This window comes from Tamandua tetradactyla, chromosome 2 (assembly GCF_023851605.1).
Source record: "Tamandua tetradactyla isolate mTamTet1 chromosome 2, mTamTet1.pri, whole genome shotgun sequence".
Classification (NCBI taxonomy): Eukaryota; Metazoa; Chordata; class Mammalia; order Pilosa; family Myrmecophagidae; genus Tamandua; species Tamandua tetradactyla.
Window position 1 is genome coordinate 163,889,027 of NC_135328.1, and position 20,488 is coordinate 163,909,514.

At 40.2% G+C, this 20,488-nt stretch overlaps 1 protein-coding gene and 1 non-coding gene across 7 annotated transcripts in view; both read left to right on the forward strand.

Annotated features, from left to right (window-relative positions):
* Nucleotides 1–20,488, forward strand: part of DAB1 (DAB adaptor protein 1) — a 473,979-nt gene that overhangs the window by 333,144 nt on the left and 120,347 nt on the right. The gene's annotated exons all lie outside the window — the stretch shown is intronic.
* On the forward strand, nucleotides 12,861–13,051 carry LOC143675420 (U2 spliceosomal RNA). Its single transcript, XR_013171644.1, has one exon. It is a non-coding gene; the product is annotated as a U2 spliceosomal RNA (small nuclear RNA).

The following is a 20,488-nucleotide window of genomic DNA, read 5'->3' on the forward strand; positions in this document are numbered from 1 at the left end:
TTAAGCGGTGCCCTATCTGCACATTGTTTCTTGCCACTCCAGTTTGTCAGCTAAAGCAAGCAAGCTGATGTGTGTGTGTCTGACATTGTTGGTTAGATGTTACCTGAAACAAAACACTTCAATGATTTTCAGGCATACTTTGTCATCATTTACTCTTTTGTGGTTTACTTACTGACTATACTTTTTTAAAAATTCCAACATTAACAATGAGGTGGATTTAATGACCTCGTGTTTTTATTGTCTTATATTCATAATCACTACCTCTTTCTTGAGCCTTTCACTGCCTTATTCCTATTCCAGAGATAACAGCGTTAAACTGATAAAGCATTTGCATGCCCTGGCTATTTGCAGATATGAAAAAATGGGGATAGTTTTAAACAAAGAAATAAACAAAAATGCAAGCCTGATAGTGACTTCCAGGCAAAGTGCGTGATTTGATCAGTCTTGTATCTCCCTCCTCTTTGCATGTAGTAGGGTCCCACTAGATATTTGTAGAGTTGCATTGAATTCCTCCTTATAGAAGTCGAGCAGCTTCTGGTTCACCTCTCTTTCTAGCTGTGTCCACCTAAAGCCCTTCACCATTGCAGGTGGCATCTAAACTCTGTCACCTGTCATCTCCCTGAGACAAATGACTGCTCCATCCTCTCTTCTGGTAGACTTGAATGATACAACCCACTTTTTTCCACCCACATCTTTCCTTCACACATTTCGTTTAATTCAAGAGGAAGAAAAGAATGCTTAAAATGTATTAAAACTTGCATATAATGTATTAAATCTCAACTTCTGGTGCTATTAGCAACCTTAATATAAAGGTAATTTGTCCCTGTTTCCCTTGTGTGCATCTCCCTATCCATCAGTTGTCTTTATGTTCTCCCTCATTCGTTTTCTCCTGCTTTCGTATGCATGTCGATATACTCACCTTTTGTTTTCTGTTGCTATATCTATATTGCCAAAAAGCATATTGAATACTCACCATATATAAGCTATAAAGCATGATCTGCTGTAAAGTAAGTGTATTATGCAATGTAAAGGGAAGGTTGGGGCTGCTAAAGGGACTAATTTTTATTGAGCACCTACTATGCACTAAGCACTATACTTTAATTATATTAAAGTTTCAATAATATTTAATTATATTAAAGTATAATTTCTTGGAAGATAGAAACCCTGCCTAATTTTCTCTGAGGCTCCAGTCTGAGCTATATAGGCAGCAAGTGAGGCTCACCTCCTTTTGCCCATCCTATGTTTTGCTAGAGAGGGAAGCCCTCACCAAGGTTGGAGGCCCCTTAGGGAACTGTGGGGTCTGCATCTCAGAGCTTTGATCTTTGGATCACACAAGCATCTCAGAGCTTTGACCTTGGATCCTAGAGCACACACAAGCACGTGTTGCTCAGAGGGATGAGAAGGAAATTAGCCTAGCAGAGCTAGTGAAGTGGCAAGGGGATGACCCTGAGACTATTATATCTCTGTGCTGTGGGCACTGCACTGAGTGAATTACGCACATTGGCTCATCAGACCTTAACAATAACCCTATGACCTGTAGGTATTACTAAGCTCATCCTACTGAATGAGGCCATTAACATGGGGAATATGTAGGGAACAGAGAAGCTCTAGGCTTAGGAAGAAGGCCAGTGACTTCACAGTTCTAATTCAAGCCTGATGCCAAGTGAGGTGTGTTGCTAGTTTAGTCCTCCGTAGCCCCTGTATTATGACTTCAGCCAAATACTTCTATGGGGATTGTCCCAGCATGCACCTCTCCTCTAATTGCTTCAGTCACAGAGTGCCGGGAATTGCCTGCCAGAATGGATTTGACTTTGGAAACTATTTGGGAAATCCGGCAATTTCAGATCTGCAAGAAATTACCAGGGAAACGTGAATTCGGAATTCACATGAAAAATATTCGCACTTCCAGAGACTGAGGTCTGAAATTTTCATGATGTTTAAGAGATGTGCAGACTATTTTGAAATTCGATATTTAAAATTTTGAAAAGAAAGATTTTGCTGGCAATTGTCTAAACTCAAGACAGGAATAACCCTACTTCTGAGGAGAAGATACTTCATCTTCTGTATAAATGACTCTGACGAGAGTGTCTGTGACTCTGAGATATGGACATGCAGCATCTGAGGCCTCTGACTGTGCAATATTATGTATTTACCCATGTGGATAGACACACATACTTGTTCGTATTTATTTCGGTGTTGTCAAAGTCACTGCCTATGTTTTGTCCCCTTATCTGTAGCCTATGGTACAACTACCCTAGCACTTAAGAACCTCTACATCTGATAGAATGATAAAAAGAGTCTGGTATGTTTGAGAATCTCTGTAGTTTTCAAAGTACTCTTACCTCTTTTCTTACTATTGATTTTCCCATTAATCTTACAAGGTCCATATTGCACATGCAATTTTACTGGTGATGAAACTGGAACTCAGAGGTGTTAATTACTGACACCCAAAGTCATACAGTTTTAATTGATGGAGACTGATCCAAATTTATGTTTAATGCCTTTTCTGTTTATGAAAGTAGCATATGTTTATTATAGAAAATTTGGAAAATACATAGAAGTCATAAAGAAGAAGCACAAATGATCTGAAACCTCACCATGTAGACGTAAACCTAATCAATATTTGATGTATATACCACCAGTCTTCTTTACATGAATATAATTTTTTTCAAAATTGGCATTATGCTATATATGTTATTCTACCTACTCTGTTACTTCTCTACATCCTTCTTTTTATTAAATATTTTTCTACAATGTCCTTTTCCATCACTATGTACTATGACTTCAGCCAAATATTTCTATGGGGATCATCTCAGCACACACCCATCCTCCAATATTTTTGCATGTGTATGCCTGTGTAATTTATTTAATAACTACCATGTTGTTAGCCATGCAAGTTGCATCTTTGTGGCTTCATCTTTTTTGGGGGGGGGGATTGACTTAAGCAATGGGATTTTATTAGCTTACAGGTTTTTTGTTTTGTTTTGTTTTAATTTTTTAAACATTTTTATTGTGAAATATAACATATATACAAAAAACGTGATAAATAAAGAAGAAAGTGATACACTTCAAGGGACGTTTTAACAAGTAATTATAGAACAAATTTCAAAGTATGGTATCGGTTACAGTTTCACAATTTCAAGTATTTCCTTTTAGCTGTGCTAAGACACTGGAGACTAAGAAGAAATATCAATATAATGATTCAGTAGTCATACTCATTTGTTAAATCCTATCTTCTCTGTTGCAACTCCTCCCTCTCTTTTTTTTAGTTTGTTTTATTTGTTAAACATACCAGCATACAAACATTAACATTCTTACCATATGATCATCCCATTTTACATATATAATCAGTAATTCACCATATCATCACATAGTTGTATATTCCTCATCATGATCATTTCTTAGAACATTTGCATCAATTCAGAAAAAGAAATAAAAAGAAAACAGAAAAAAATTCATACATACCATACCCCTTACCACTCCCTTTCATTGAACACTAGCATTTCAATCTACTAAATTTATTTTAACATTTGTTTCCCCTATTATTTATTCATTTTTAATCCATACGTTTTACTCATCTGTCCATAAGGTAGATGAAAGAAGCATCAGAGACACACTTATCCACTGTTGATGGGAATGTCAAATCGTACAACCGCTGTGGAAGACAGTGTGGCAGTTCCTCAGGAAGCTAAGTATAGAATTGCCATATGACCTGGCAATACCATTGCTAGATATCTACTCAGAGGACATGAGGGCAAGGGCACAAATGGACATTTGCACACCAATGTTTATAGCAGCATTATTTACAATTGCCAAGAGATGGAAACAGCCAAAAAGTCCATCAACAGACAAATGGCTAAGCAAGCTCTGGTATATACATAATATGGAATATTATGTAGCTGTAAGACAGAATAAAGTCATGAAGCATGTAACAACATGAATGGACCTTAAGGATATTATGCTGAGTGAGATTAGCCAGAAACAAAAGGATAAATACTGTATGGTCTCACTGATAAGAACTGACATTAGCGAAAGAACTTGGAGAATTTCAGTTGGTAACAGAGACCATCAGGAGATAGAAATAGGGTAGATATTGGGTAATTGGAGCTGAAGGAATACAGATTATGCAATAGGACTGACTGTAAAAATTCAGAAATGGATAGCACAGTAGTACCTAACTGTAATACAATAATGTTAGAACACTGAATGAAGCTGAATGTGAGAATGATTTCACAAATGAAATCAGAAGGAAAGATAGACAATAAAGACTGAGATGGTATAATCTAGAAATGCCTAGAGTGTATGATGATAGTGACTAAATGTGCAAATTTAAAAATGTTTTTGCAAAGGAATGTCAATACTGCAGGGTGTTGAAAATAGATGGTAATTCATATTTTTAAACTTCAACTTATGTGTGAGACTAAAGCAAAAAAATGTTTATTTGGTACAAAATTTTTATTTTGACCAGTGCGTTTCCTAATGTAACTTATGTGGCCAGCTTAATTGAACACCATAGTACATGGAAACTTGAGTAGGACATGAGATTTTGTAGGTTTGTCCAGAGTGATGCCCCATTAAATCCTAGAGTGATTTGAACAGTGAATAAAAAAGTATTTGCAAAGTCTCCTTGGGGAAATGGTGAGAAAGGGGGAAAATTCAACTCCCCCAAGTGGAGAGTTCCTGATATTCTCACAAGCAGTGGGGACAACCAAAGCAATAGGCTGAGCCCCCCAATCTTGGGGGTTGTTCATATGAAACTTAACCCTGAAAAGGATGGGCTAAGCCTACTTAAAATTAGGCCTAAGAGTCTCCCCCAAGAGAACCTCTTTTGTTGCTCAGATGTGGCCTCTCTCTGTCAGCCACCATGACAAGTAAACTCGCTGCCCTCCCCCTCTCGACGTGGGACATGATTCCCAGGGGTGTGGACCTTTCTGGAAATGTGGGACAGAAATCCTAGAATGAGCTGAGACTCAGCATCAAGAAATTGAGAAAACCTTCTCCACCAAAAGGGGGAAGAGCGAAATGAGACAAAATAAAGTGTCAGTGGCTGTGAGATTCCAAACAGAGTCGAGAGGTTATCCTGGAGGTTGTTCTTACACATTAAATAGATATCACCTGTTTAGTTAAGGTGTAATGGAGAGGCTGGAGGGAACTGCCTGAAAATGTGGCGCTGTGCTCCGGTGGCCATGTTTCTTGAAGATAATTGTATGATGTTCTAGTTTGCTAGCTGCCGGAATGCAACACACCAGAGACAGATTGGCTTTTAATAAAAGGGGATTTATTTTGTTCGTTCTTCAGAGGAAAGGCAGCTAACTTTCCACTGAGGTTCTTTCTTACGTGGAAGGCACAAGATGGTCTCTGCTGGTCTTCTCTCCAGGCCCCTGGGTTCCAACAACTTTCCCCAGGGTGACTTCTTTCTGCATCTCCAAAGGCCTGGGCTGAGCTGCGAGAGCTGAGATGAGGAATTCTGAGCTGTTTAGGCTGTGCTACATTGCGTTCTCTCATTTAAGCACCAGGCGATTAAGTCAAATGTCACTCATTGCAGCAGACACGCCTCCTAGCCTACTGCAGATGTAATTGGCAACAGATGAGGTTCATGTACCGTTGGCTTATGTCCGCAGCAACAAGATTAGGTATGCTCACCTGGCCAAGTTGACAACTGAATCTAACTAACACATATGATGATATGGCTGTCGCAGTGTGACTGTGTGGTCATGAGAGCCTTGTGTCTGATGTTCCTTTTGTCTACCTTATCAATGGACAAATAAAACATATGGATTAAAAATAAATAAATAATAGGAGGAACAAATGTTAAAATTAATTTAGTAGATTGAAATGCTGGTGATCGGTGAAGAGGAGGGTAAGAGGTATGGTGTGTATGAATTTTTTTCTGTTTTCTTTTTATTGCTTTTTCTGAATTGATGCAGATGTTCTAAGAAATGATCATAATGATGAATATACAACTATGTGATGATAATGTGAGTTATTGATTATATAACAAGAATGGAATGATCATATGATAAGAATGTCTGTGCTTATATGTGGTTATATATCATAAATAAAAAATAAATAAATTTTAAAAAATTTAAAAAATAGAAGCATCAGACACAAGGTTTTCACAATCACACAGTCACATTGTGAAAGCTGTATCATTATTACTCTCAGCCATTGACACTGTTTTGTCTCTTTTCTCTCTTCTCACTTTTGGTTGAGAAGGTTTTCTCAGTCCCTTGGTGCTGAGTCCCAGCTTATTCTAGGATTTCTGTTCCACGTTGCCAAGAAGGTCCACAGCCCTGGAAGTAATGTCCCACATAGAGAGGGGAAGGGTAGTGAGTTTGTTTGTTGTGTTGGCTGAGAGAGAGAGGTGTGGCTTCGTCTTTGTTCACATCTTAACTTAAGTTCCAGACATATTGGATCAATGTGTATGTATATTTTAATCTTGTGATTTTTTATTTTTTTTTTTGTCAAATTATGTTCTAAAAAGTTGTACTACCGGGCAGGTCATGGTAGCTCAGCTGCAGAGTTCTTGCCTGCCATGCCGAAGACCCAGGTTCGATTCCTGGTGCCTGCCCATGCAAAAAAGGAGTTGTACTACCAGATTTATGATACCACATGGTTCGCTACATGTTTACCAGCATGAAGTATTACCATTTACTTAAAAAAATAAAATTTGAACTCTCTAATATTAAACCTTACTTTTAAGCTATGTCTTATTTGCTGAATCTACTCATAATGGTCATTGTTGGGCAGCAATATAATTTAGGATCTTTTATATTGCTGAGAAATTGGTTCCTTGGCTTTACCTACTGATGTTATAATGCCAAAGGACGTTAGGAATTAGCTGAAATTGAAAAATTGGCTTTTCTATAGGGCTTTGCTTATCGATTCCCAAGGTGTTAACTACCTGAACCACCATTTGGCCCTTGGTCATATACTCCCTGTTCTACCCTTAGGGTAATATTTCTGATTTTTCCTGTAGGTATGTATATCACTGAGATGGGAAAAATTGAATCTCTATTACTATGATTGAAGATTTCTGATTGTTCACTCTCAAATAGAATGAAATATAGTGATGTATTCATTCATTCACATAAAACAGTATGATCTTGGGCAAGTCACTTCACCTCTCTTGAGTCTAATTTTTTTCAGTTACTAGATAGAGATTGCTATGGCCACAACTTCCTTTGGAGGTCCATTGTAATGATTCAAGGAGAGAGAAGGACGTGAAAGCTCTTTGCAAATTATAAAATGCCCCTTGACAATGCACATTATGCTTTCATAAGAGAAGAACCAAATAGGTACTCAGAAAATGTTTATGAATGAACTGCCCTGTTCTAGTTTGCTAGCTGCTGGAGTACATATACCAAAAACAGAATGGCTTTTAAAAAGGGAAATTTAATAAATGGTTAGTTTACAGTTCTAAGGTTGTGATGTTGTCCAAATTGAAACAAGTTTGTAGAAATGTCCAATCTCAGGCATCCAAGGAAAGATATCTTGGTTCAAGCAGGCCGATGATGTTCAGCATTTCTCTCTTAGCTGGAAGGGCACATGGCGAACTTGGCAGTGTCTGCTGGCTTTCTCTCCAGGCCTCTTGATTCAAAAAGCTCCCCAGGAGGTGTTTTCCTTCTTCATCTCCAAAAGCTGCTGTCTGGTGGACTCTGTCATTCTCTCATCGGCCTGTTGTGGTTCTGCAGCTCTCTCCTCATTCTCAAAAAGAAATTCTCTGAAATGTCTCCTGTTTTATAGGATTTCAGTAAACTAATCAAGACCCATGTAGAATGGGTGGAGACACGTCTCCATCTAATCAAGTTTAATACCCATAGTTGATTGCGTTATCTCTGTGGAGATAACCAAATCAAGTTGCCAACCTATAGTACTGAAGAGGGATTAGAAGATCTCTCTCACAAGATTGATTAGGATTAAAACATGGGGACATAAATCCTTGCAAACTGGCACATGCCCCTTTGATGTTCTTTATTCTAATAACTTTGCCAACTTTAGGAGTATCGGTTATGGAGCAAAGGGAATGCAGCTGGGGTTTTGTCCAAATTCAGAATGAGTAGGATCTCAAATAATGAGATTTTACTGTAGCTCCAGTCTCCGTATGATGCTCATCAGTGTGGCTTTCTACCCAAGGTGTCCATATCCCTGCTGCTTGGATATGGTCTTCTAGAGAACCGAATGGACCTGGAACCTCTTGAAGCCATTTCTCTACCCTCAGAGTGCTTTCTGCACTAACTGCTTTTGAGTTTTGTTCCCTTTTATGAAACCGGGTGACCATCCTTGGGAGGGTTAAGGTTAAATATCCCATAGGGTGTAAAACCCCGTCCTTAAACACGAGAGCTTGCCGTCAGCACCTTGGAGAAGTCATTTGGTTTTTTTCTCCGAAACCCACATCTGTAAAACATAAAATTCCTTTCTCAAACATTTGCCAAGCACTCACCAGGTACCAGCCACTGGGTGTATGAAGATAAATCGGGGAATCCCCCTTTCCTCCACAGGACTCATAATCTAGCAGCTGAGTAAACAACCAATTATATGACTGTGTGATAAGTAAAACCATGGTGCGGTCGCCTCGCTTCAAGTTCACACATGTGTGCTTGTATATTAATGTCCTGAAAAGGAAAGCAAACAATCAGTTTAATGAAATGAGCAGGTGATATTTAATTGATCTGTACAGGGCATGTTGGTGCAATAGAGCTAAAATACAGAGATACTATGCAGAGAACAGAATCACAGAACATAAAATCTCAAAGGGAGAGTGAAAATCGTCTCCCTCCAACTGTCCCTTACAACCAGAGAGAACCACTTTCCATTCCAAATATGCCAGGCTTTCTTGTCTTTTGCTAAGTGTTTCACCAATATATTCACAGGTCCTAGTGGCATAGTTGCAGATGGTAGGTCCTCACTCAAAAACAAAGTTTAATAAATGAGTGAATGTAGAAGTTATCGATTTTAATGTTATATGTTATTAATATCAGACTAACTTTACAGATAAGGAAACCCAGACTGGGATACAGTAGTATCCCAAGATCACAGGTAGCAAATGTTCAGACCAGGATTCAAACCGAGATTTTGTGAACCCCAGTGCAAAAATACTCTTTTCATTATGCCAGCCTTCCTTTGCTGTTGCTTTCTACTACACACAGTTAAATGGAAACTGAGAAAGTAGATGCAGACAAATGAACCTGAAATTCCATTTCTTAAATTAAAAATGATTTTAGAATACTGAACAGAGGGTAGAAAAGGAAGAAAAAGGAAGGTGAAGGATTTTCCCTGGAATATAGTCACTTTTCATTTGCTTTTTTTAATTTTTCTAATCTCTTGCCATGTAACCAAAAGAACTGGAGTGGGGAGATTGACTGGACAATCGGTTTTTTCCCAAGGGCAGTAACAGAATCCCAGTCTCTTAGATAATTTAACCTGGAAGGGGGTTTGGCTGTAGGGAACAGCCCACATAGTTGGGGATGGAGAAGATGATTTAATAGGTCTCCTCCTGCCCTAATTGCTGATCTTCCTTGTGGGAACCCCCTTCTCATGCTGCATTAAAGACTCCATTAATTTGTTTATATATAAATTCAAGCTACTTTGGGTCTGCCATGCTTGTGAGAGGTTCCCATTCAAAAGTCTCTGGCTTAGATCACCCATTCGGATGCTCCGATGAGAATGATGCATTATGCATTTTATTGCCTTGTCTGCAGAGCACATGTGACAACTATAAAGTACATCTATGTAGAATATGAATAACTGTCCCAGGGTAATTGATAAAGTAGTCTGTAATAAAGGTAGCTGCAACGGCATTCCTAGATGCAGAGGTCTCTAAGTGCTGAAGAGGAGGGGGGAAGGTCATAATAAATCCAGTCTTTCAGAAATTGCTGGCATTTAAAAAAATAGCCAACCAGAATCCTTAGGCCTGCATTTCACTTTCAAGTGTAATTATTTTATGCTGCAATTCATATCTGCTGACACACTGGAATCAACTCAAATAAAGGAGTGCCATAAATCTTGCATTGTTTGGATTATGCACACGTTAGTGCTGGAAGAAGATGGGGGGTAGGCCACCCCTGTGTACAAAGAGTTTAGGAGAATCAGGTAGCTAGAAAAGATGTAGATTCAGTTAAGGCAAATGGTCTACCAGCAGCTGTCCAACCTCAGTTTAAATGTCCAAAGCAGTGTTGGGCTCAATGCTTCATTCTTGTGGGTGAACTGTTGGTGTCAGTTGTAATAATATTAATGATACTTACACTGCCACTTATTGAGCTCCAACTATCTGCCAGCTACCTTATGCATATTAGTCACCCTCAAAAAATCCTACACAGATTTTTTTCTAATGTAGGATGTGTAGGATAAAATCCTACATCTCCCATGTTACCTAGAGCATGTGACATAATCTCTTAGAACCCCAGATGATTCATTTGGGAATGTAAATAATTATATTTGTGCAACATCACAGGGCTGTTGCAAGGGCTAAGAGGTCATATATGTATGGCACCTGGCATATAGTATAGTCCTCAAAAAGAATGAGGTGTTATCAGAATTTCCACTTTACAAGTGAGGAAACCAATCACAGAAAGGTAAGAAACTTGCCCACGGTGGCCAACATAGCATTTGAAAATGGGTCATTATAATGCCACAGTCTAACTTATTCTACCCTTGCTGCCCATCAGCTACATATTTCCCATGTTAACTTCTTTGCATTCGTCTTTTTTTCTAACTTTTGAGCTTAGAAGGTAAGAGCTTTGTCTTCTCTAAGTCTCTGTCCATCTCTCAGCCTGCAGTGGGAGGTGGCAGGGCAACCTCCATTGGTTAAAAGACCTTTCATCTTCAACTGGGATCTTCTCATTAGCTTAGTAAATATTGTGTCTCGTCCGCATGTCCAAATGTGAGTGAGCACAGCCCGTTCAGACTTCGAGTCTGCCATATGACCTATACTTTTTTTACCCACATGAAGAGCTGTTGGTTGTTATAGCAGATCTAACTCATGTAGAGAACATCTGTTTGAATAACAGTAACTATAACCACCACATGTGTTACTTCCCCAGCTATTCTGCAATTAGACTTTTCTTGCAAGGTGGAAAAAGTACAAGAGAAGGATTCCGAGAATCCAGGATAGAGGCCACCTGCAACTCTTCCTCTGACTAACTGTGTGTCCTTGAAAGTCACTTGGCTCCAGTGTCCTCACTTGTGCCAGGTATATCCTAAGCCCTCTGACTCCAGATCCACTGAGCCTTGAGGGCTGCAGGATCCACAGACTGAGGTAGGGTCATGACCGGCCTATCCCCCCAAACTTCCCACCACTTCAGAAATCCCATGATCTGCCTAAGACTTTTTATAACTAGGCTGTAAGGGAAGGAGGCGCCAGCATTTCAAAAAGATCTTAAATGTGAGGGCACATGCACACACACACACACAAAAAAAAACAGTTTCATATTAATATCTCTTTGATAAGAATATGTCATTCATCAAAATATTCCCTTATTACAGAGCTTCTGGGTGATTGCTGTTTTAGGGAAATACTGAATTGAGCATGATCCCCTTAATTTACTGAAGATTGGGAGTACAGGGAAGTCCTGGCCCAAACTTTCTGCAGAGAAGAGGAATATGTGTGTATTGGGGCAGTGCCGGGGACCTGGGTAGGAGTGGTTCAAGCATGACAGGAGCAGCTGTGCCTAAGTAATGAAGCATGATGTCCCGGAGACTGTCTTCAGCTAGCAGGCCAAGGATCCAGGTATTTGTAATAAAGGGACATTTTTTTTCTATTGCTCACATTGACAGAGATGAAGCCTCACCTCTCCTCTTGGCTCCGCAGAGCCCTGCACTCTACACTGGATTTCATAATCTCTTGTGCATCTTGAACTTATCAGCCTCCAAACCCTTGCTTGTGCTGTCCACCTTGTACTTCATCTTCAACTCAGTCTTGACAAGTGTTAACATTATTTTTGTTTTTAGTTTGTGAGAGCAAACCTCCTCGCCGATCCCTCTGAATTCCCTGCTTCTTGCAAGATCAAGTCACAGCTGAGAGAGCAACTGTCGGATGGACAGAAGCTCAGATCCCACCTCTCCTGCAGGCCTTCCTGGATCCAGCCATTCAGAATTCTTGCCCTCTTTTGCCCACGCTGTGCTCCCATTGCATTTCCTCTTCCCACTTGAGTGCCATTTGCTGAATTCATCCCATTCTTGCACTTTAATTCTTATTTGATTATTACAATACAGAAGTGGTTATGGTCGAAGCCCTTCTCCTGACCATGTGATTTTGGCACATGGTCTCTCCTAAAGAATGAGGTTGGTAAATTCCCTAATCGCCAGTGTTCTATAGTCATTCCATGGCCAGCTGGAGGGCAACTGAGTTAGAATGGTGTTGACATTACTGTTGAGGGGAGCTGTGGATCCAGGAGGTCAGCTTTCGGTAGTATCTGTCTCCCAGAGGAGGGGGAGAATTTGGGAACTAAGGTGCAGATGTAGATACCTACCAGGCCTTTGAGTCTACAAGTCACCATTAGTTTAGGGTTCTAATCCTTATTTTGCCCCATAATGAACTGTGTGACTTTAGACCAGTTACTTCATCAATGTGAGCGCAAAGCATTCCATGTCTCCCTTCCTTTCTGGAGAGCCTCTACTCCAAGCTAATCCTTGTCTCTTTGTTTGGAGGGTGGGGACTACACTCCCATCTCCGAACAAGCATACCACTTATCTCTGCTGCCTCCCCCCTAGTCCAGACCACCCGTCACTTGTAGTCTAGACTACTGCACAGGGCTCCTTCCTATCTCCCTGCTTTTGCTTTTGATCCCTTCTTATTTATTTACCTATTTTCTCCTTTTTTTTTACAGAGCATACATGGTCAACTTTCAAAAGTGCAAATCATCGCTTCTCGGCCTTTTGGCTAAGATCGAGTGTAGTATCTGTTCTTATCAGTTTAATATTTGATACGTCCTCTATCCTAGGACAATATATTAAATGGATTTTTGGAACTGGGAGATGGAATAGGAATTTGCTCCATCCACTCCACGCATCGACCTGGTATTGCAGCACTTCCAGGAACGGTGCACCTCTCCCGGGGAACAATAAATGTATAAAAAAATCAGAAAAAAAAAGTGCAAATCAGATCTCATTATGGTCCTGTTTAACATGTTCCAGTGGCTTCCCACTGCAAGCAGAATGGCCTCCAGGCACCCACTCTCTGTGGCCCACAAGGCTCTGTGTGACCTGGCTTCTTCTGTATCTGCTGCTCTAACTCCTGCTGTATTTCCATCTCCTTCCCTGCCTATCAGCTCCATGGGCCCTCACCACAGAAACATACTTGCTCAGCTTTAGGACCTTTGTTCTGGCTCCCCCCTCTGCCTGCAACACTCTTCCCCTCTGAATTTAAGAGCAGAACTAATGCAACCAATTAAGGGTTGGTTAGTAGAATAGATACGCAAATTGAGGAAGATAAAAGTTTGGTTCTTGTTCTGCTTGCAAGTTGTTATTATCTTGACAAGGCTATTCAAATGCTCTGGAACTCAGTTTCTTCATTTGTAAACCATAATATTTAGCGATCCCCACCACGCTGATGATTGGAATTATAGTATGCATGTAAGGAATGCTTTGAGAAACCACAAAATGCCCTGCAATGTTGGTTTCCACTAAAGTGGAAAGAGAGCCAAACATAGAAGTTCATGGTATGTTGCCACAACTGATCGACTCTGTGATCCACTTTCTCTCTCTGAGCCTCATGTTTTTCATATGTCAATGGGAAAATAATCTGGAAACTTCACACCTGTTTCATAGAGTGTTCATGAAGCTCCAGTCTGGTGTAAGTGAACGTGTTTGCTTAAAACTTGAACTCTAAAGAACACCGCACATGCTAGTCCCTGGGTTTATTAGAAAGGTGGTTCACTAGTGGAATGTCTCATCTCTGTCCTTGAGAGTCCAAAGGACAGCTTTGCAAGAGCAGTAAATTTGTCCAGGTAGAGACCAGGGATTGTCACCGCCAGAAGATTTCCAGCTTTCTCAGCCAAATGACTCTTCTCACCTATTCCATATCTTAACTGGAGAGGAAAGAGGGAGAAACATAAGTCAAAGGCAGAAATCACTGGTCTCTTTCCATGTAGGTGGGAATTGGAAAACCTCTTACTGTCTTTGCCTCTCATTTTGCTGTCTGCCGGACAATGTTTGCACAGCGCAAGGATGAAGTAAGTAGGATCTCTATTCAGGATAAATGCTAGTTCTGCTTTGCACCGAAAGATATATGCCGGGACATAAAAAGAATTCTCTCCATGGTGCTCCTATTAATTCATAGCAGTTATAGAGAGCTGTAAAAAGCCACCTAATTACTTCTTCTTCCTGCTGTATATTTCAAGGATGGCAGGTATCCCAGTAGATTCAAGGTAAGCCTGGTATTAAACCACTGAACTATAATCTTCTTCCTTTTCCCTTTCCTCTTGTAACCATCAGCTGTGTCTGCTGGAGAGAATATTGGCCCAAGAACCATGTTTTGTCCTTCGGCTCCCCTTATGCATGCTTGGGTGTGAGAGAGACACTGAATAGTTTCCTTGGCTTTTGCTGGCATCTCTTTGACCACTCGAAAAATGGGGGCCAGGAGCCTTGTGTCTGGATAGGGCTTAGAGAGCTCCAAAATAGCTTATTCAGAAGCATGTCATTCCATAGGCAGTGTGATTAAAGGGTCCTACAAGGGCCATAGCCTGCCTTCTGAGTAAATGAATGTGAAAATTCTAGCACTCCAATATCAGAATCATTTCCCTATCAAGCTCCTGAATCTGGTCTGCCAAACTTTGGAAATAGTAGCCGCAGGTGTTATTGTCATGTTCACGATACATTAGATCATGGAGGTGGACTGGCATCCCCATGTAATACAGCTGAGCCGTGGAGGCAGGAGCTACTGTTTTTGTCTCATCTCCCTCCTGAGCAACTATCCCCATGGCCTAGTGAGGTTATCTCATTAGCTTGGTAATTGGTCATTTTGAGGGAGGCTCTAACCCTGCCTAATTTCGAATCCCTCCCTTCTAAGAACCCCATCTCTTTGAGAAATGGCACATTTCTTTGTACTCCAAAGCCAGGTTCTCAACAGGTCAGAAGCTCTTCACCTTTTAAGAGGCCAGCTCTGAAAAGCCCCAGACCCCATGCCTTTCCTCTACAGCCTAACTGAAAGCCCTCTCGTTCCTGCCTGAATACCTGGGAAACTTCCCTTCATGCTTCCAGGGCTGCCCTGTCCGATATAGTAGCCGCTAGCCACATGTGGCTCTTTAGATTTAAATTTAAATGAATTAAAGTAACTCACATTTATGAACCAGTTCCTCAGTCACACTAGGCACCTTTTTAGTGTTCAGTAGCCACATGTGGCCAGTGGTGACCATACTGGACAACACAGATGTAGAATATTTCCCACTTTGCAGTACGTGCTATGAGGCAGCGCTGTTCTGGAGTGTGTCTTACTCTGCATTGAGATGAAAATACCACCTCATACTAAACATCCTGCAATCCCCAAATGTTTTTTAAAAGTAGGAATATTTTAGTAGATGGGAAATAGAGCCGTAGGGTCATTAAATAACTTGCCCAAGGGAACATGGCTGGTAAGTAGCAGTGCTGGGACAGCACTCTTGGTCTGTCTGCCCATGAAGTCTACTCTCTAAATGAATGTACTACACTGACACTATACACACACACACATGCGCACACCCATGTACTGCAGTAGATGCATTTGTCTTCATGCATGTGTTCCTGTTTATCATCTGTGATAAATGCAGGTAGAGCTGCAGAATGAATTTAGGGTGTGTTGAGGATGATGCTGTCTGCCAGTTTGGCGTACTGAACTTTATAAGGCTTAGCTCTGTGATTTAGCATTTTGCAAGCATTGTTCTGTTTAATTCTCCTGATAACTCCATAGCATAGATACTATTATTAGTGCCACTTAACTGATGAAAAAAAAGTATGGTCTATAAAAAGTAAGCCACATGGTGGTTAGTAAATGGCAGAGCCTGAAACAGAAACCATATTGCTCTAGAATCAGAATCCCCTGTCATGACTACTGGCTCTTGCTGCTTTGATTCACCTGAGTCTGGTTTTAGCCTCACTCCCAACACAAGGGTCTTCAGCCTCTTCACAAACATGGAGGGCCAAGTTGGAATCCTCTGCTTGATTTGGGAAAGTAAACAGAGCAAAGTATCCGAATGGAGTGGATACTTCTGAGTATGTGAGGCTTATCTAGTCCCAGGAGAGCCGGCCTGGGGTAAGGGTTCGCCCTCTTCCTCCGCTAGTAATGTGCTAATCGATGCAGCAAATACACCTGATTGACTTCTTGTCAGAGCCCCATTTCACAACAATGGACAACATCTTCTGTAATTTGAAAACTGATTATAGACCTATGATCACAGCTTGCTTTTTTTGTTTTGTCGTGTTTTGTTTTGTTTTGCACAAATGGAATGTCTTTTTAAGGGAGCAAAATCTTTTCCAGTTGATTCGATACATTTCCAAGGAGGTTTCTTTGCCAACCCTCCTTTAAATTAATTGGTTAAATTAAAATAAAGGAATGTGAAAATATAGCAAAGAAGAAAATAACACCGTCTGCTCTCCATTTTCATTTATTAAGAACTGTGAACCTAAGGAAAAAATAAAGATGAGCATTTATGAACAATATTTATTCCATTTTCTTGTGTATTAACAAATAGTGGTGAATTTGGTATATCTGAAATCCCAAATGCAAAATGTCTTGGGAAAACAGAAGAGAACATAGTGAGTGGTCCCCAGTTCAACATTCATATTTTGGTCAGATAGGAGAATTTAAACACAGATCACCAAGGCAGGAAGTCCAGGTTAGTTTCCATAGAAACTAGTTCTTACAGCTACTCTAAAGTATCACCAAAAGCAGGGGCAAGTGTTTCAGACTAGAGTTGAATTCTACTCTAAGAATGGATAGCATTCTGAATTCTTTGGTCTTCCTCTTCAAATACTCCTTGGAAGTAGTAGCATTTATGAGAGGGCACAAGTACTTTGGAATAAGAGAGATCTAGATTTGTGTGGGGCTGTCCCTAGTGGTGGAAAGAATTGGTTCTAAAATTAACCTCGGCTTCACATCCTGGATCTAGGACAGAGGTCAGCAAAGTATGGCCCGTGGGCCAAAGCCAGCCCACCTCCTGTTCTTTGTACAGACTGCAGGCTAAGAATAATCTTCACATCTGTCAGCGATTGTAAAAAAATATCAAGAGAAGAGTAATATTTCATGACATGAAAATTAAATGAAATTCAAGTTGCATTGTCCATAAATAAAGTCTTATTGCAAAACAGCCCCACTCGTTCGTTTATCTATGCCTATGGCTGCTGTCATGCTGCAACAGCCAAGCCAAGTAGTTGCAGCAGAGACCGTATGACCTGCAGAGCCCAGAATATTTACTGTCTGGCCCTTTACAGAGAAAGTTTTTGCCAACCCATGATCTGGAATTTTAGAAGCTGAAGTTACTTAACTTCTTTGTACCCCAATTTCCTTATTTGTGAAATAGGGTTAATAATACTCACCTCATAAGGTCGTTGTGTGGATTTAATGTGATAACGAATGTAAATCATTCAGCACAGTTCCAGCACAGAACAGACACACAATAAATATGAGCTGCTGGCCACATAATTTTGGTCAAGCAGCTTTAACTTTTTGAGCCTCAATGGCCTCACCTATAAAATGGAGATAAAACCTACCTTAGAGGATTTTTTTTAAGTATTTAATTGAGGTAGCCTGTCAATAACAAAAATGGCCTGTATTTGACACTCCTGTCATCCTCCCTTATAATATAGCTAGTTCTTTACATGTTTGTCTCAAGCATTCATTTACAATTATATTGTAATTGACTGAACATGTATTTGCATCCTCGCTAGAATGTGATTTTATTGAGCAGTAGAACCATATCTTCTCAATCTTTGTTTCTCTCTGTCTAGCGTGGTACCTGACTCATTGTGCTGATTTAGAGTTGGCTGATTATCTAGATGAACGAATGAGTGAATGAACAAACAAAGTTGTTTATACTCTGCGTGTATTTTCTTATACTGGTCCCTTCGGGCTTCTTTGGGTGACGTGTGTTGTTATAAAACATTTCGTGTATAACAAGCCTGAATGCTCCTATGTGTACAAAGGGAGACCCTATGTTTGGTCCCTTGAACACACAAGAAACTTAAGAAAATGCATTAGATTCCTCATCAGAAGAGGTCTGTCCGCCTTACATCCAGTGTATGAACAGATGAGTAAAAAATACAGATGATAAAAAAATAAATAATAGGGCGGATAAGGGTAAAATAAATTGGATAGATGGAAATATTAGTGGTCCATAAAAGGGAGGGGTAAGGGGTATGGGATGTATGAGTTTTTTCTGTTTTTCTTTTCATCTCTTTTTCTGGAGTGATGCAAGTGTTCTAAAAAACGATCATGGTGATGAATACACACAACTGTGATGATACTGTGAGCCATCGAGTGGACACCATGTATAGAATGTATGTGTGTGAAGATTTTGCAATAAAAAAATAATTAAAACAGAAAAAAAGAGGTCTATGCAGCTTGCCCTTTACCCTACTTGGCAGCTTCATTCACGGCTGCTCTTTGAAAGCCGAGTTGAGTTTCTCACTTAGAGGAAGACATAAGGCCAAGAATCTGTCACCCCACCTTGGAGATTATGCACCTGCTGGGCCAGACAGAAGACCTTCACAGAGAGTGACTGAGCCCAGAATCAGCTACCTTTTAACGTGCACTGGCTCCAGGTGGAGAATCACAGTGGGTAACTGCAGTACCTACTCTGAAATGTGTCTCTGGTTCTCTGTCTCAACACAAGTCCCTGAGGCTATTCTTTGTCCCAGTTCCCTGGAAGCATACATTTAGGCAGGCAAAAAGGAATACTAAAATTAAGCAGATGATTTTTCTTTCCACATGAGACCATAGAATAAAAGAAAGTGTGACAGCAGGAATGTCATAACACCACAGATTTTGATCTATTGGGTACTTCTAATTTATACATAAATATATAGTGGTAGATTATTATTCTTTTTTTGTCAGACATGGAAACTGAGGTTTGAGCAGCAGAGTTCATAAATGCAGAGGGTTTCAGAGTCTGGAGCAGAATTTCAGGTTTTTTTAATGCATAATCACCTGACCCAGCCTCATGACAACTGCATCCTAAATTTAGAACAGGGAGCATTATGCCATTTATCCATCAATACCTATTTATTGATCACCTGTAATGTATCAGGTACTAAGCACTGAAGATTCAGCACTGAGTGAACCAGACAGATGAGGCCCTACCCCTTCCTGCCTCATATTTTGTATACCGCCTTGAGAGCCAGGCAGTTACCATATAATAACCATGTAAGTAAATAAGCAAAATCATTTCAGATAGTGATAAGCGCTGTAAAGTATTTAAAAATCAGGGTAATGTGATGGTGAGTGCCTGGCAGGGATAGCACAGTTAGACACTGAACATCAGAGGAGGTATCTGATAAGGGGACTCTGAAGCCAAGATTTGAATGCTAGAAAGAAGCATGAGTAAAGAAATCAGATAGAGGAGTGGTGCTGTGGACAAGGTGCTAGCAGGTTCTTATACTCCCAGGTAGAAACTGATGTAGATAAAACTGATGGGCCTTTCCTTGCTGGCAGGGATGTGTCAGCCCTGGAGGTATAACAAGGACTATATAGCCAACTGGAGAGGGGCTCAGCCTACAGGATAGTCAGCCTTTCCTTCCTCTTGTTGACAATTCCATCCTTCCCCATCTACCCTATCCAGATCTCACTTATCCTCATTGCCTGCTCACATGACTTCTTGCCCAGAAACCTTCCCTTTATCTGGACTCCTCTTTTTATTATTATTATCATTCTAAGCACATTACTCTTTGCTTTGGATATTTATCTGTCCATTCATCGAGGCCACAGTCTAATCAAAACCATGGCACTAGAGTTAGGCAGGCTCTTTGAAGACCCAGCTTTCAAATGTATAATTTGATGTCGGTTGTTTGATTGCTATAGATCCTATGATAGGGTAAATATTCTGAGATGAAAATGGAATAATGTTCATAAAGCACTTGATTCAAGATATGCACTCCATTGTAAACAATTATTTACTATTTACAATAATACTATTACTGGCTGGCCATGGCAGACTGTTTAGTCTCCTTTATCAGGCTATGAGGATTTGAGAGCAGGGACTGTACTATCTTAAATGTTTGTTTCTGCCTTACCTAGCCCAGTTCCTGGAACAGAAGGAGTGCTCAATAACTATTTAGAACAAATGAATGAGGTCTTCCTTTTCTCTACAGATGTAAATACCATGGCATTACAGAATTTCAGAACTGGAAGGAACCTTAGCTGTCACCCAATTCAGTGTCCTTAAGGTGAACAAATGGAAACTGTGAAGAGTTAAGCCCAAAGTTAAAAAGCCCATTAGATTTGAAAACAGTCTCTGGTTCCTCTCAGAAAAAGCAGCGTGAACATAGAAGTAGGTTATAACCAGCTCTGAGAGTAACAGAG